Source organism: Corvus moneduloides, chromosome 1 (assembly GCF_009650955.1).
Source record: "Corvus moneduloides isolate bCorMon1 chromosome 1, bCorMon1.pri, whole genome shotgun sequence".
Lineage (NCBI taxonomy): Eukaryota > Metazoa > Chordata > Aves > Passeriformes > Corvidae > Corvus > Corvus moneduloides.
This window is the reverse complement of record NC_045476.1, coordinates 163369276-163386332: the sequence shown is the minus strand read 5'-3', so window position 1 is coordinate 163386332 and position 17057 is coordinate 163369276. Positions and strand designations below refer to the sequence as shown.

The following is a 17057-nucleotide window of genomic DNA, read 5'->3' as shown; positions in this document are numbered from 1 at the left end:
TTGCTATGAAGGAACTTCCAAATCCACAGGTGTCATCATTGTCTCCAATACCCTTCAGCAACACAACGGAATCATGATTTTAGGTGCTCTTTAATAGTAGCTCATTATATAATCAGAAGCATAACTGATCTAATAGTGATGTTGAAACTCACTCTCTTTTTTTTGGTTTTTTTTGGGTTTTTTTGGTTTTTTTTTTTTAATGATGTGATAGAAAAACACATATAGCTTAAGGATTAAGCTGATAGTTCAAGCTGAAAGGTAATCATCCATATTCACTGGAATCTAATTGCATATATGAAAATTATAAAATATAGAATAATAATATAGAATTAGATAATTGTGTTTGGGAGCAATTTCTTCATTTCTTAGCTCTAATTGATTGTAAATCAACCTTCATGAAGTATTAAATCCTTTGAACAACCTGAAGTACTAAATCACTTGAACAATAAACTTTTTTACTTTAAGGAGTCTGTCTGTTCCCTGTGGGAAAACTGGGAAAATCTGCTTTTCTGGGATTGAATACCAGTCCCGGCTGCTTCTCACCTATCCTGGGACAAGATGTGAGTTGAACTGGGGAAGTAACCCCAGGGGTAAAGGGGCAGAAGACAATTGGCAGCAACTCAATGAATTTTTCTTAGAGAGAAAGAACTCTTGATTCCAGTGTGCAAGAAATTGGGCATGGAAGAAGGAGACCAGCATGGCTGGGTAAGGACCTCCTGATCATAATGAAACATGGGAAAAAATTGCCTAGGCAGGGACACTGACACTGGGAAAAATCTTGGGATATTACAGTGTTCAAGATGAGGTTGAAAGGGGCTTTGAGTAACCTGTTCTGATGGCAGATGTCCTGGGCCGTGGCAGGATGGCAGGACTAGGTGATCTTGAAAGGTCCCTTCTAACCCAAAGCATTCTCTGATTCTCTAAATCATTTGTCTGTGTCATGTCTCTGCTTAATGCATTTGGGAAGAGCTGTCATCCTGCTGTGTGGATGTAGTTTGTGGATTAATAAGAATTTCTAACATACAGTGTTGTGCCAATTCCAGAGTTCTTTTTTTATTAATTAATTCCCAGAATGGCCTGGCATTTTAATAAAGAGTTATCATCACATGTATCCAGGGAGGAGGTAGGCAGATCGTGAGGGATGAAAGGAGGATTCTAGTTCAGTGGAGCCATCAGCTACACTGAGACCTGCACATGTTTACTAATCAGTAAATATTACTGTTTCTGCCCTTCTGGTATGTTTTATTATATCTTCTCTTTCCTGAAATAAATCAAGCTCTCAGCTTCCTGAAGCAGAACAAGAATAAAATCTGAATTTCCTTTGGAAAAATAGAAACCCAATTCTGAGACGTAGGAAAACTTTGTCAGACAAAAATTTCAAGACAACAAACATCAGAGTTTAGTGTTATACCTGAGAATTTATTCAATTTTGTTTCCATGAGTTAAATAATGATTTTTGAATGACAGGTTGTCTTGGGGTAACTTTATGATGTGGATCCCCTATCGCTGCTCTATGCCCAGACATGATTCCTGTGCCTTTCTGTGCCTTTAAAACTGGGTGCGAAAAAGCCAGACAAACTTTTCAAAGCAGCTTGTGCTCCAAGGTCACTCTACTCCTCTGAGTGCTTCTGCAGCAGCAAGTGCAGAGGATGCACCCTTTTTGCTGCTTTTTAGCCAGCTTTCTGTTCTGTCTCTCTGGAGAGAGACGGGGAGTTAAACTTTTGTTCCCGGGACTTTGGCTTCTTCTTCTTCTCTTCTGGAACTGTTCAGAACACACCGGAAGACCCTACACTGTTGGCCTGGAGGGGGTCCTACACTGATCCAGAGGAGAGAGAGACCACCCCCACAGAAAGGACCGAAATCTTCCCAGGTTACTCTCCACAGCGAGAGGTTTTATTATTTAGCATTATTCTTTTCCCATTGTGCATTGTGTCTGTTAAATAAGTATTTTTTTCTTTCACTTTCCTCCGAGGAATTTTTTCCCAAACCTGGTGGGGGAGGGGTGGCTGAAACCTGCCTTCTATGAGAGGACGTTCATTTTGGATGTTCCTCCGAATTTGTCTCAAACGGGAACACAGGTGAAGAATACTGGCATCTTCACGATATGTGGAAAAAGGCTTTCTGTCACTATGGGTGCAGCACACAGGAAAGGGTTTGAAATTACAGACAGTGATTTCTGGGAGATATAAGGGCTGCATGGGGGAACATCTTGTAAACTGTCTCAAAAGTCCTTGAAAAGCCACCGAAGAAACACAGAAGCTGACAACACACTTCCATTGGCTGTTCTGAACACTGTATTGCCAGCTGAAAGTTTAAAGGGGGTCAACCATTTTCAAAAAATTAAGAAATCACTGGTCTACAGAGAAGACAGCAATCATTTTAAACTATTAGGTCTTGTATGAGAGAAAATAAAAAATGTTTATTGAAAGTGAAAGAGAGAAGAGAGTGTTCTGGAGTTTGCTCCATAGAGCCAAAATACACATCTTGATTTTTTTTCATCAACTTCTCTTCACTTCAAATATATAGTAAGATATCTCACAGGTCTGGTCTCTCTGGATTCTTAATTTGATTTCTGAAGAGATCTCTAGTTTAAGAAAAAAAAGACTTGTGCAAGGCACCCACTTCCTTCATAGCAGAAACCTTGAGATTATCTAATGAAGCTAAACACGAAATGAGCAATTTCAGAGTCCTGCAGCCAATAGATCCTGACCCGGGGTACTGCTGGATGGAAAACATCTGGCAAATTTGGAAATGCAGGACAGATTTAGAAAGGTAACAGCTTGCAAGGGCGGCAGGTGAAGGAGAGAGCAAGGCTGGGAAGAGGGATAGGTTAAAGAGGTGGAGGAGAGATATAGAAAAATGTGGTTTTGAAATGTGGGTTGATGAAGGGATTGTATAGGGAAAGAAGAACAGTTCTCTTGGATGGTGATGGCAGGACATGAAATATCAAGCTTAAACTGAAGCAAGCAATGTTCTTCCAGGGCATTTATGAATAAAGGCAGCACAAAAAACAATCACACGAAAACTAATGGATCTGAAAGTGAGCTGCTGTGCCAGTGTGTGAAGACAAACACAAACTGATTTCTCAAAGGCTTCCCTGGAAACATCTCTGCAGTGACAGGAGAAGGTGAAATGGCTTTTAGCTGAAAGAGGCTAGACTTAGACCGGGTATTAGAAAGAAATTGTTTACTGTGAGGGTGGTCAGGCACTGGCACAGGTTGTGCAAGAGAAGCTGTGAATTCCCCATCCCTGGAAGTGTTCAAGGCAAGGCTGGATGGGGCTCTGAGAAACCTGGGATAGTGGAAGGTTCCCCTCACATGACAGGGAACTGGAACTTGGTGATCCTTAAGGCCCCTTCCAACCCAAACCATTCTATGATTCTATGATTCCAGGGTGAATTCAAGCAACCAGAGAGAGCAATGCCAACCCACTGTGCATTTTTCAGCAGCAACAATTGCAATCAATGGTGATACGAGTCTGGAATTTTCCAAGGATCTGCTTGGTAGAAAATGGCAAGAAGCATTATCCACCAAGTACTGTTTGCTCAGAGTTAATCACTGTGACTGATTACCACAGCTCCTGACTGACATCTCAGCCATCACAGAGGTCTTGTCACACAAGTTCATAGTCTCATTTGACAACTGCTTGGGAATTCAAGTGAACCAAGTTTGCCCATGGCCACAGAACACAGCAGTGACAGCAACACAACAGAGCAGATTTCTTGAACTTCCAGCTCTATCATCTGAAGTGATTTAAAGAAAAGGAGCTTTTTAGGTGAAAGCTACCAGTTAAAATGGAGATTGGAAATTATTATTATCACAAATTACTTAATTAAGGGACATAAGAGGCCAGATAAATAGACAGATGAATAAGTAGTTCAGAGGAAATCTGGTAGAAAGAGGATTCTCTCTGCTACAGCTTAACTTGCCACAATTATCTAATAATCACAGTAAATATGGAGATCAGCAGATTATTTTCTCAACATCGAATGACTTATGTGGCATGTCAGCAAAACACCCAGGAGAATAAAACACACCAGCAACTGCTCTCTAATTACTCTTTTCAGATGGAGTAATGATCTTTAATGTGCAGTGGATCTCATTAATTAACTCTCAGATTTTAATTAACTCTTTGCTTAATTTACCTGCCATAATACATCATTGAAAATGTCAGTTTAAGAGGTTTTTTGCTCATTTGGGGAGGAGAAAGAGGAAACTGTATGTTCATAAGTGGTTTTTGTTTCCTCTTTTCTGGAGACTCTTCTGGTAATTAGTAGCTTTCCTAATACAGATATATGGAGTAAAAACCTGTTGAAACGTCCAATGTGTTTGGTTGCGCAAATCTAATGAATTCAAAGGGAGAGAGATGATGATGGTCTTCAAATGTGCCTCGCACATTTTTTAAGGTTTTTTTAGGCTTATTAAAAAATGGTTGACTGAAGCAGAACTCCTCTCTTCAACAGGAAACAGCAAAACTGTGGGAGTCAGAACCAGTATATGGTGTCCCAGGTCTGCTACACCAGCCACTGAAAGAAATGGACTCTAAGTCTTATTTATTATTAACCGCTGCCTCCTTAAACACTGGATATTCTTCCTGTCCCATAAAAACAAATATCTGAGTTCTCCCTGCATGTTTTAAAATTTACTTTTAATCCAGGTAGTGTAATTAAAAGTAAATACAAAGTACCAGTGTAGCCTGTGGCAGTAATCCCATGGAATGATGCACGAGGTTCTTCCTTGCGTTTGCTTCGTTAGTGCTGCCACTATCGAGGAGCACAAACCTCATGACTGAAATAATTGCATTTGGTGTTTCATTGCCCTCAATACGAAGTTTGCTCATGCTGAAGTTGATTCATCCTCACTATTTTTTCCTGGGGAGTAGTGGTAGAGTCAGTATCTTGTTAGAGTAGAGGAATGGATAGCACAGGGTCTTTCTTTAGGAAGCCAAAGGGACAATTCCCTCAGATTTCTTCCTCTCTCACAGCTCTCCTCAAAGAATGGAGACCAGATAGTTTTGTCCCTTTGCAGTTTGTAGGTGAACAGCCAATTTTCAATTGTCTTCACCACAAAAATCCTGTGAAGTCCTTGTTTCTCTCATTCCCTCACAAGTCTTCACACATCTCCCACATTTAACCCCACTTTGTAGCCTTAGCAAATCATAGAAAATCAGGGAATACCCTGAGTTGGAAGGGACCCACAAGGGTCATCAAAATCCAACTCCTGACCCCTCATCAACAGCGGCTTCTTTGGGGCAAAAGTATTTCTCACTCAGCTTGGACAAGACCATAGAATTTCTGTTTCATGTAGGTACTTAAACAGTAGAGGAAAATAAATGTTTTCCTTACACTGACATTTTGGCTTTTAATTTTGCAAAAGATCTATTGCATTTTCTCCCTCACTCCAGTATTTCCCAGCATTTCTAAGGCATGCTGATGGATATTTTAAGGCAAACCTCAATGGAAAGATGTTCTGTTTATAGTCAGGCACTTATGAAGATGAATATGCTGTAAACAATGACTACGCTTGATAGTGATCCTGCCCTGATGTAACATTTATTGATGTAGGAAATTAGAGACTTGTGCTAAGCTGAACTAATTGCCATAACTACAGCTGCAGACAACTGAGACCCATTAATTACCTAAAAAATAACAAAAAAAGAGTTCTAATTTGTTTCAAGGATATTAGATTTTGTCACATTCCCCTTTCTTCACGACCCTAGTATACATGCATCCACATTATTTCCTGATGTTGCCTAAGTAGGAGAGCAAGTTTATCACCAAACATGACAAATTTCTGGAATGTAGAATGTGGAAGGAGTTCTGTAATGATAAAGAGATGGCTAGAGTCATTCATTTTGGGTATGGCTCTGGTATAAAAGTCAAAGACATAGAACCTGCCCTTGAAGCACTTGAAACCAACATTTTCTGTAATTTTAGACTGGTTTATTCCTTCTGTTTTCAGGCAAGTTATTTCATCATGGACAAGAGCATTGGTGAGATTAGAAGCACTGTTGACTTTAGGTTTCTTCTGGTTCTTCTGAAAATGCTTCACGAAAAATATGATTTTGCTACAGCAAAAGCAAAAACTATAATTAATAGCAATAGCAATTTCATTTTCATTCTCTGTTATAAATTTGATGTAGATGCAAGATTTGATAAAGTGAATAATTTTAAGTCACAGGGATAAAAAAGCAGAAATGTTCAGGTAGTCTTTAAAATAACGTTCTTTGCTGTGGCTGCATCCTTTGGAGTGAAATGTGGCTGATGGGGATTGACCAGGTCTGGCAGATATAGTAAATTAATGGTGAATTAAGTTTTGAGAGAGAAAATAAATTTAGAGGTGTTTATCTGTCCATCTTGTCCTCAGGTCTTCAAAAATGATACATGGTGTTGTAAAGGACTTAATTATGTTAAATAAAATATTCCTCTCTAAGTTGCAGAATCCCTTGCCTGTAACAAGAAAATTAATTGCTCCTTTTTTGGTAACTGAGACATTAATAACCAGATAAATATTTGACCCTAAATTATCCAAATAGAGATTTATCCACTAAAAGGAAAATAGTCTCCGTCCTGCTGTGCCTTGTCTTGATCCAAGAAAGTGATAGGAGACCTACAGATGCTCAAACCCGCACTGTGAGAGACCATTGTGCTATGATCCCCTGCTGAAAGGGATGTATTCCACAAGAAATATAAATTTTGGGCTTTTTTTAGAACTCCTTTCACGTGTATCTTGAATGGGCACATGAATTCCCCATTTTTTACACCATTATCAACTAGATTAAAATCCCAAATATATTAATGTAACATGATGTTGGAAGACATCCTTAGACATGCTGCAAGAACATCCAGCATTCATATCCTACATCCTATAATTTCTTTCCTTTTAGATCTCACCTGTACTTATTGTTTACTGCCTATACCTACTAGAAAATGACCATAGGTGGCTTCAGTTTTGAAAAACCTTAATCACACATTCAGGAAGCCATGTCCCATTTTAAGTCTTTAGAAAAATCGTTCTAGGTTTGTGTTTCTATTGTTTTATTAATTGGTTGTGATTTGACCAGAGTTCCCAGTATTGTAGTCATAGATGGCAAGAGACTGAACAAAGCCCTGATTCAAAGGAAAGATAAATTACCCCTTAATCTTGTATCATCATCCTGAAGGATAAACAAAGACAGAAATGTTGTTAAACACTGAACACAGAACTGCAGAGTGTCTGGCAATCTGGAATTTCAACTTAATTCTCAGTTGTCAGTGCTCTTCTGGTCGTAATACCCACAGACAGCCCAGCACATTTCTGTCTCAGAAATTCCACTCTCGGGGGTATTCTGCACTGGATCACACACCAGGTGGGCTAGTTACATGTTCAGCATGGAGAAAAATAAACTGCTAAGTGCTTGAGTTGGTGACCTAGTTGATAAGGACAGCAAGGCATTAGCCTTGAGAATCCCATCCTCAGAGCAAGAGGTGCCTTTTCTCTCTTCACAGGGTTTCCAACCATCAATACCCCCTTTCCTATCATTCAGGGCCATCCTCTTGTTTTACAGCACCACAGATTTAGAATTCACCTGCTGATCTCCAGTAGCTGATTGATTGATTGATTGATCAAGTTCCACTGATTTACAGCTATCAGTGACGTAATGCCCAGGGAAAAGGCAGACGATGCTCTCTCACTATTGGGCCATGGTCAGTGATATTTTCTGATTCAACTCAATATGTCCAGTTTCCAATGGGAAGATGGGCCTGAAGTTTCCTCCAAATTATGCTGATTTGCTGGGCTTTAATTAAAGACGAAAAAAGTTATTTCAGATCATCTGGAACACTGACTTTTAGTGTGGTTTAATGACACTCATTAGATGTTTCAACACCATCCCTCTATTTATATCCAAATGAAGGAAGCTTCTTCGGTGGGGCCTAAAATATCTAATTATGGATTTCTGGCTTCAAAAGGGACCTTGTAGGTTTCTCAATCATTCCCTTTATTTTTCTAGCACACTGTTTTATCTCCATAGCTCATAACAAGGCTGGAATAACTCCTCTGATGACAATTCCACAACTTTCATTGACAATAACTTCTAATCCCAGAATGATTGTTTAGTTATGATACTTCTTTTCATGTTACTTTCAAGTCCTCGTTAGTGAAGTCCCCCCAGTTTTGCATACCCTGCTTTGTTCTGTTTATGGGCTGCACTTGACTCTAAGAGATGCTTGAGCCCTTCTACACCAACTCTTTAAGCAACGGCTGCATCCTTTTCTCTGAACAGAGACTGCTCACCCTATTTTTGATTACCAAAAGTCTATATCCAAAATTTTCATCTTTGTTTCATATCTCCCCTCTCAGCTCTCTTCTAAAGAACCACCGCATTGGGATAACTTCAGCAGTTGTAGTCTAACTCGTTAGTGTTGTATAGATTATTATATTTTCTTGTAAGTGCTCCCTTTTGAGCAGCCATGTAATTTTTTTGGATGTTTGAGGAAGACAGGGGAAGAATTTTTTTTTTGTTTCCAGTTACTACGTTTTTCATGTGCTCAAAGACTTATTTAATCACACGTAAAGAACTCGGGCTGTTTGTCTTTAAAAAGGACAACCAAGAGGTGACTCTATTATGGTTTAAATATCTCCACAGGGAGAAATACTAGGTAATAAAGAGATCTTTAATTTAGTAGAGAAAGACATAACAAGAAACAGAGCCCAGAAGCGAGAAACATATAAATTCAAATTAGAAACAAGGCATGAATTCTAAAACATATGAAAAACAATAACATAGACTAAAACTCTCAATGGTCTTGGTGAATGTTCCATCTTCCTGGGCTTTACAGGAAATATGCAGGTGGATTGTTTTCTGGAAGGCATTTTTCACAAATAGGCATTTTGGATTCATCACAGAAGAAATGGGAAAAAGATTATTGGATATTTTTTCTTCAGAAAGCTGTAGAAGATGTTTTAATAATCCTTTCAGGCCTCAAAACTTGTGAAATATTTGATTGACAAGACAATCCTGTTGCTATGGATATTCGAAGAAAAACTGACAACAGCAGGATGGGAACTTAGTTGTGAGACAGATAGCTTAGTGTATAAAGGGTCAGAGCAAATTTAATTTCTGTGTGACACATACACACAGAACCTGTCTGTGCTAACAGAAATATATAGAAACAGGCACACTGAGGAGAAAAAAAACTCTCACAGAAGCATATGGGCCATCCTGCTCCCAGATCTCACTCTGGATATGAGTGGGTGGAAGAAAAAATAGTGTAGAACAGATATTAATTCATATACTCACAGAAGAGCCTAGGTTGGAAGGGACATCAAAAGACCATCTGGTCCAAGTTTTCATGGGAAAGGGGGCCTAGATGGGGTCATCCAGCACCCTGTCCCATCCCATTCTGAGAATCTCGTGTGAGGTTGTTTTGTTGGTTGTTTGTTCTCACTATAAAAATTTTCTCCCTTATACAAGATGAGACCTCTCCCAGTGCAGCTTGTGCCCATTCTCCCTTGTCTTCAGAAGGTGGCTCCTCGTGAAGAGAGGAGACATCATTCCTTCACTCTTTCCTCACAGGACAGGTTCTCCAGCCCTTTGATCATCTTTCTCCCCTGTTGTGCTGCTTTGCCGTTTTCTTGAATGCTAAACTTCTATGTTGGATTGCATCTTCTGCAGGAGAATGAGTTTAATTTTGCTTTAAGAGTCCTACTGTATCAATCTCAGCCCCACATGTTAATTTCTCAAGATTGTTTTGAATGTTAATCCTATCCTTTTAAATCTTTTAATTACCTCTTTCTTTTTAATGCCTGAAGTGCTTTTCCTATAGCATCCTCTGCATTTCTAGTGAAAATACTGAATAGATAAAAGCCAGAAGCAGTTGCTACTTGATTTTTCCCCTAAATTCTTCAACATCCTTGCAGCCAGCTGCATGGCCATTTTGCAGTAGTTACAAGGAAAGTGTATATTTCCCATTTTAAAAACTTCATGAGGATTCTGGGAATGAAAGGATGTGGCCCTGGCTCCCTACCTAGTCAGTTAGACATATTTTGCTAAAATACCAGGGAGAAAGGGAAGATCAAAGTTTTGTGCTGTAGATGCTTAGGGAACTCAATAGCAGCGAATTCTTGAATGATTTTGCAGTTTTTTCAGCTAATCCTGTAAATATTTCCCTTTCATTCAAGGTTAAAGAAGAACCTGGATAAATCAAGAGCCTCCTCAGATTAAGGATGAAGTGCCTTGCCATAAAATGCAAAGGCATGGTACAGACAGTTACTGTAGGAGAAATGAGCCAATAGCCATCTCACTTGGTCTTAATTTATTTTTCTTTCCTTAGTCAAATGCCACATACAAAGAAATTCAAATTCAAATCAAAGTTGCTTCCTAAATTGGTCACATGCAACTTTATATATTCTGTTTCCATTTGCTCTGCTTTGGTCACTCTGTAACTCCTTTCACCAAACCTAAAATAAAATTGAACCCCTTAATACACAGGCCTCAAGCTTACAACAAAAACTTGGGGCTCGAAACATTCCTTTACCCACTTTTAAAAGTTTGATTCTTCTGGAAGCTATTGTCACACGAAATCATAGGATCATGGAATCGCTGAGGTTGGAAAAAGATGACAAGATCATCAAGTCAAAGCTTCAACCAAATACCACCACACCCATTAATGTGCCACATCTACTTGTTTTTTGAACACTTCTGGGGATGGTGACTCCCTGACTTCTCTGGGGAGCCTTTTCCAATGCTTAAGGATCCCTGGAACACCACTGATAACTGAAGAAACTCTTTTTCAGACTTACTCCCTTGTCCCAGGGTATTTTACTGCTGCTGTCAAACATTCAATACAGCACGTGATCCTTCGGGACAAAAGCCTCCAGAGTACATGGACAAGTGGACTCAGCAGAAATTCAATGCTCCATGCTTAGCCTAATGGATCAAAATACTGCAAGAAAATAGGATTTTATTCCATATATTGTGAGGACTGATGCAGTTGCTCAAGCAATAGAAGTGTAACGACACCTCTGGGTTATACACACAATTATTTCAGTGTAAACACGGGAAAACGTTGCTTACAGAAATAGTTACCTGCAGTTCTAACTTGCTCTGGTTGGGTATTTACCTATTTTTAAATAAGAAAGGCAGTCGTTATGCATTAAACTCTCCCAGGACACAGTGAACACGTTTTCCCTGAATAACTGTGTAGATAGCTCTGAAAAACTGGTCTTGGAGTGCCTGTAGCAATGGATACATTCACCATGAGAGCACTACCAAAACACTCTATTTAAACTTATGTAAAACTCTGAGAAAGTGGGAGTCATATTAATGCAATTGTATTTGCAAACACAATCTAGTTAAAGAAGAATGGAAGTAATATAGATTGCTCTTCCCCAGGGAGTGAGTAATTTTCTCCAGAGGCTAATAAAGAAACGATCTAAACTCAGGAGATTATTTTTCTAAGTTAGTTGCACTCAAGAAATCATAAATAAATAAAATAATATTTAATACTGTATTAATTGGGAAGAAAAACACTTAACACATCAGACATCTGTAATATGTTTTTCTACATACCCATATTTTAATACAGATAACAGATTTAATTAATGTCTATTTGTTTGAAGAAGTGTTCCTATCATTCATTTTAATGGCTTCCATTGTGGAAAACCATCTGCTGTTCACAGGGATGTTATTTATATTTCTGTTGAGATTCCATTTAAGTGTAGAATTATCAAATAATTGGCTATCAGGTGTTAAAAAATATTTATTTCCTCTTAGTTTATTTGAAATAAAACCTGTTCAAGGTCTGATAATCTCTACCTGTTTCAGACTCTAGATTTAATCAACTTAAGGGCTAAAATAGAAATAAGTTATTAATTTCAATTTTTTCTACATAATATACAGATAGTAAGGGCAAAATATACAGAAATAGGGCACACACCTTCCTCCCTAGAGAAAGTCATCATTTCAGACTGGTTACTGAGGCTCCCCCATGCCACAGAGGTGTATTTAGAGCCCTGAAATCATACAAGAAGAAGGCAGCATGGAAAACTGGCAGCTACCTGAGCTATACCTTTAAAAATACAAATTACAGGAATTGAATAACTCGGTCTCCTGTAGCCCTTGTACATATTTTCAGGAATATGACACTTCATTTTCTTATTGCAAGTAAATGTTATAACTAAGCAGACATTTCTATGGTGACGATAACAAAGATTTTCAGAGCAAAATGTGTCACAGGAGCAATTTCTAACCCCAGGATGGATTGGGACTCGGCTCAGCATTGAAGTAAGAGATATTCAAGGGGAGTATTAACAACAGGTAGCAGGTGACACAAGAAACAAGCTTGTACTGTGAGGTGGAAAACACAATACCCAGCATCTCATTTCTACTTCTAGTGCTGTCATTTTTATTCGCTTTTCACTGGAACAGATCCTTTTGTAATGCAGGGTGAAGAGCTGAGTGCAGATATTGGTGTGAGATGTTCAACAAATCCACCTTCATATCGAGATACAGCTGTGTGTGAACACCAGTCCTTTCCTTGGAGGTCTGCAGCTGCCCTGCATCTTCTTCACAAGGAAGATCTCTGCTCACTGGTGACCAGTTACAGGACCTGAAGGAATGGCTAGAGCTGTGCCAGGGGAGGTTTAGGTCAGATATTAGGAAAAATTCTTCACCCAGAGGGTGGATGGGCACTGGAACAGCTCCCCAGGGAAGTGGTCAGAGCACCAAGGCTGACACAGCTCGAGAAGTGTTTGGACAACTCTCTCAGGCACACGGTAGAATTCTTGAGGTGTCCTTGAGGGCCAGGAGTTGGATTCGCTCATCCTGATGAGTTCCCTCCAACTCAGGATGTTCTAGGATTCCACGAGTAAACTGCAGAGTCACAGGAATATGTGGTTTGTAACATGAATGATTCCCTTGTGTGGTAAAGAAATAGTCTTGGAAGTCTTTAAAAGCAATTTTAAAATTCAGTCATGTGCAATTATCATGAATAGCAAGGCTAGAATAACTCACGGTTTGTTTATTTCTTTTTTAAAAACACGTAACAAAAGAACAAGGGAGAAGAAGGCCAGGCTTTGAACAACCTGATCTAGTGGAAAGTGTCCCTGCCCATGGTTGGAATGAGATGATCTTTAGGGTCTCTTCCAACCCAGCCCATTCTAGGATCATCTGAAAACATGAAAATATGAACTCTGCAGATCATGTTCTGCAGGTATCACAGTGAAAATGCCAGACTGTGTGGAAAAATGACCAACAAGAAGTCCTTAGTGGTTCTGGATTTCTTAAACTTCACTTGTCTGGAAAATCTGCTGGAAACTTTTTGTCTTTTACAGCTTGGATTGTGCACATTTTTTCTGAAATGAAGACCATCCCATCAAAGACTTTTCTCAGAGGCAGGAGTGAAAACTGAGGTTGTTTGTTCTGTAATTTTTGTTCTGTAATTTTTCTAAACAGAGACAAATATTTCTTCCTCCTTGTTGAAATTTAATCCTACACTGACAAGGAATATCATTTTGGATTTCTACTTTGTTCATTAATTTTTTTGCCAAGGGTTAAGAAATTAGGTTTAAAAATAGTAAGCGGAGCAAAAAAATTCCTAATACAACATTTTTTTTTTTCTGTATACTTTCTACTTAAATAAATATGATTTTTCCCCCTCTGTGTTACTGGATGTTTACAAGTTTTCTTGTAAGAAAAGCCAGAACTCTCTCCTCTGATCACAGGAGCCTAAACCTCACTCAGATATTGGGCTTGTGTTTGCAGTAATGAAACAATGGACTGGAGGTTATAAATCCTATTGGGAGTCTGGATTTACCAGCTTGAATACTGCCCTATGATAATCATCTTTTAGCAGCTTGGAGATTGGTCATATCTTAATGGCCTGGAGGATAGAAAAAGGCAGCTCAGAACTTTTTTTTTTTTTTAAATCATGTATGAATTATTCTAGTTTTCTATTTTAATTACTTTTTTTTTGCTTTGTCATTTTAGATAATACCTGGGTGTTTTCTGCTTTGTTTTCTGCTTCATGTACAAAATATTTTATTTTTTTAAACAAAAGCATAAAGAATTATAATATTAATATCAATAGTAGATTTTTAATGTAGGCCAACTCTCAGTCAGCTCCTTAGGGAGCCTCCTCAGGCACAGGGTGGAATTCCTGGAGTATCCTTTGCAGGGCCAGGAGTTGGACTCCTTGTGGGTCCCTTCTGGCTTGGGATGTCCTGTGATTCTTTGAACTGTAAGAAATTGGAAGAAATAGGAACAAAATAAATTGAAGCCCAAGAAAAGTCAAAGGAAAATTTCCAGCTGACCTAAGAATAAATCATACGTGGATCTCTCTACCTACACTTTAAATAAATATTCTGTATATTACGCCTAGGGTTCTGAGAATGATTAATCAAGACTTAATGCTGTGATGGTGTGGCTGATGTATTCAATCACTAAAGCAGAATAACAAAGCACAATCAATATTGTAATCGGGTTTTTTTTAGCCCTCTGGATACAAGATGCCAGCCAGTTTAGGCAGTAAAGCAGGCGATGTTCTACTACTCATTTGCTGTGTTTCTGAGCAACATTATTTTTTTCCTATATAATGCATATTTCAAAATCAAACTCAGAGATCCTCTCAAATTAATACTGGGAAGAAAAACGCTTTTATCAATAATTACTTTTTGGTCTACTGGTTGGTTGTGGGATACTGCTGTTTCTTCAATATATCTGTTTTCCTGTGCAAATATATTTCTCCGTGTTCTCTGCAAGGGCTGGGATAAGGAATTCAATGCTTAAAAGAATATACAACAGTCTTTCAATCACTGATTTTATTAATACAAAAATTAAATTAAATCACTTTTTCTCTTCACAGAATTGCACTGTCCCACTATAAACTTCCTATGCGTGAAACTACTTCTATAATCATGATAATAATTATAATAATAATGATAATAATGATGATAATAATAATAATGAGTAATTTTGTAAATATTTTACAAAGACAGGGCTATTGTGGGATTAATGTTACTTCCTGTTCAGAAATGTTGAGGAAAGCAGGAGAGTAATTTCATGAGATCCTTAATTACCGACCATCCCAAACTGGAATGTTAAGTGCAATTCCATTCTGTCTGAGAAAAAAGATCCCAGCAGTGTGGAGATAACTGAGAAGATAAAGAGAGTTATCAGTGCAAATAATGTCCCAATCAATACCAGAATAAAAACTTGCTATGTCTGTTTGCTCAGTGAACAACCACTTTAACACATCAGGGAATAAAGAACTTTAACAGCGCCCAAATAAATGACAAAGCAGCCTAAACATACTCACACCTAACTAGTCTTTCTTCTTAAAGGGATGCACTCTAATGAAATTAAAGTGAAATTTAAAATATGTTGTATATGTTCAGAGGAATGATGAGGTCCGATTGCTTTTAGCTCTGCCATGTGGATTCTCCAATGTCTGTTGCGATGATTGATCTCACAGGATGTTGAGAACTTAGTAAACTGAGTCTCTCAGTGAGTTCAATAATCCATTTTCATGAAAATGTTTTACTTTTTACCTTCATGAGGTGTATCTTTCTGATGAATAAGAAGATTAAAGCATAATTAGCACAGACAGACAGACAACACATCTGAGTGAATGCATTTCCTTTAGAAAAAAGGCAGAAAAAATATTTCTTTGCAGGTACACTTGGCTCAGCCTCCTTACCCAGAGAGTGAAATCACTAAATTGAAGGAAGGTTTAAGGAAACCAGCCTCTTTTACATGAAAAATTATTGGCCATTTGCAGTTTTCTGCTAAGTGGGAACAAATAAGACAGGGAGTTCCCAAAGCGGCGGGGAAAGGAGACAGAAAGAATAAAGAAGTTTTTCAGGAGAAAATGTCCTGGCAGGTAAAATAAAAAGCAAGGTTTCACAGTCATTTCTGAGGAGTCTCTCATCTCTCAGAGGCTGAGCTGGGCTCCTGTTGTGCTAAGTCCACACCTGGGGCAGGTAAGACCAAGTATATTTGCCTGAAAGTCTTTATAATATCTTCCTACTTATGGAAAACTGAACTGGGTATTTCTTTGAATGCTGAACAATTTCAGGTACAGGGAATGGTCTTGGGAAATCCCCAGTGAGAGAGATCAAGGAGAGGTAGGATGCTAGTGGTGCAATGCTGGTGTCTGCTTCAAAAACAGTCGGGGAACAGACAGCTCTTGGGTTTGGGGATAAAAGGGGGTCCAAAACACGGTTTATGTCTCAGATCTCTGCCTGTAGCTCCCCATCCTTTCTGAGATTATCCTAAGTATTTTCAGAGAATCAGGGGAAGGTTTGTGTTGGAGAGCACCTCTGAGAACCCTGAGTCCAAACATTAACCCAGCAATGCCAAGTCCAGCATTAAACCATGTCCCCAAGTGCCACATCTTTTAAATACCTCCAGGAATGGTGACTCCACCACTTTTCTGGGCAGCCTGTTTAGATGCCTGACAGTCCTTTAGGTAGGAGATTTTTCCTGATATCCACTTCCTCTCATCCCAACACTTGCTACCTGGGAGGGGAGCCTGAACCCTACCTAGCTGCAGCCCCCTTTCAGGGAGCTGGAGAGAACAAGAAATTCCCCTACTGAGCCTCTTTTTTTCAAGGCTAAACAATCCCAGTTCCCCCAGCTACTCCTCCCAGGACTTTTACTCCAGACTGATCACCAGCTTCACTGCCTTTCTTTGCACATGCATTTACTTTGGTCCCTTCAGGAAGCTATAAGGTGATAATCCAGTTTTAGGAATGAGGACTACTGATGCAAACCAGATTTCATCCACACCACAGGCCGAAAAAACCTATCCCAGTGAAGGAGATACAATGGCCTGAACAACAGCTGGTGTTTGTAGCATCCTGGGAGGCAAAGATTGAAATATCCAAGACACTGTGGTCCTGCTGATATAAATTCTGCAAACCTGTGCTTTCACTCCTGCAAATTTGGAGAGATGTCATCTACATACAGAATTATTTCCTTATAATTTTAATGATTTGTTACATATTTTCTTGGTGGTTAAGAGCATTTCATTTGACAAAGAAGACATGGATATTTTTGAGCTGTAAGGAATTACTCTC

At 38.8% G+C, this 17057-nt stretch overlaps 1 long non-coding RNA gene across 1 annotated transcript; it reads left to right on the top strand.

Annotated features, from left to right (window-relative positions):
• Positions 1–1950: 1950 nt before the first annotated feature.
• On the top strand, positions 1951–13013 carry LOC116456025. The gene is made up of 2 exons (XR_004244524.1): positions 1951–2772; positions 3393–13013. It is a non-coding gene; the product is annotated as an uncharacterized LOC116456025 (long non-coding RNA).
• The last annotated feature ends 4044 nt before the right edge of the window (positions 13014–17057 follow it).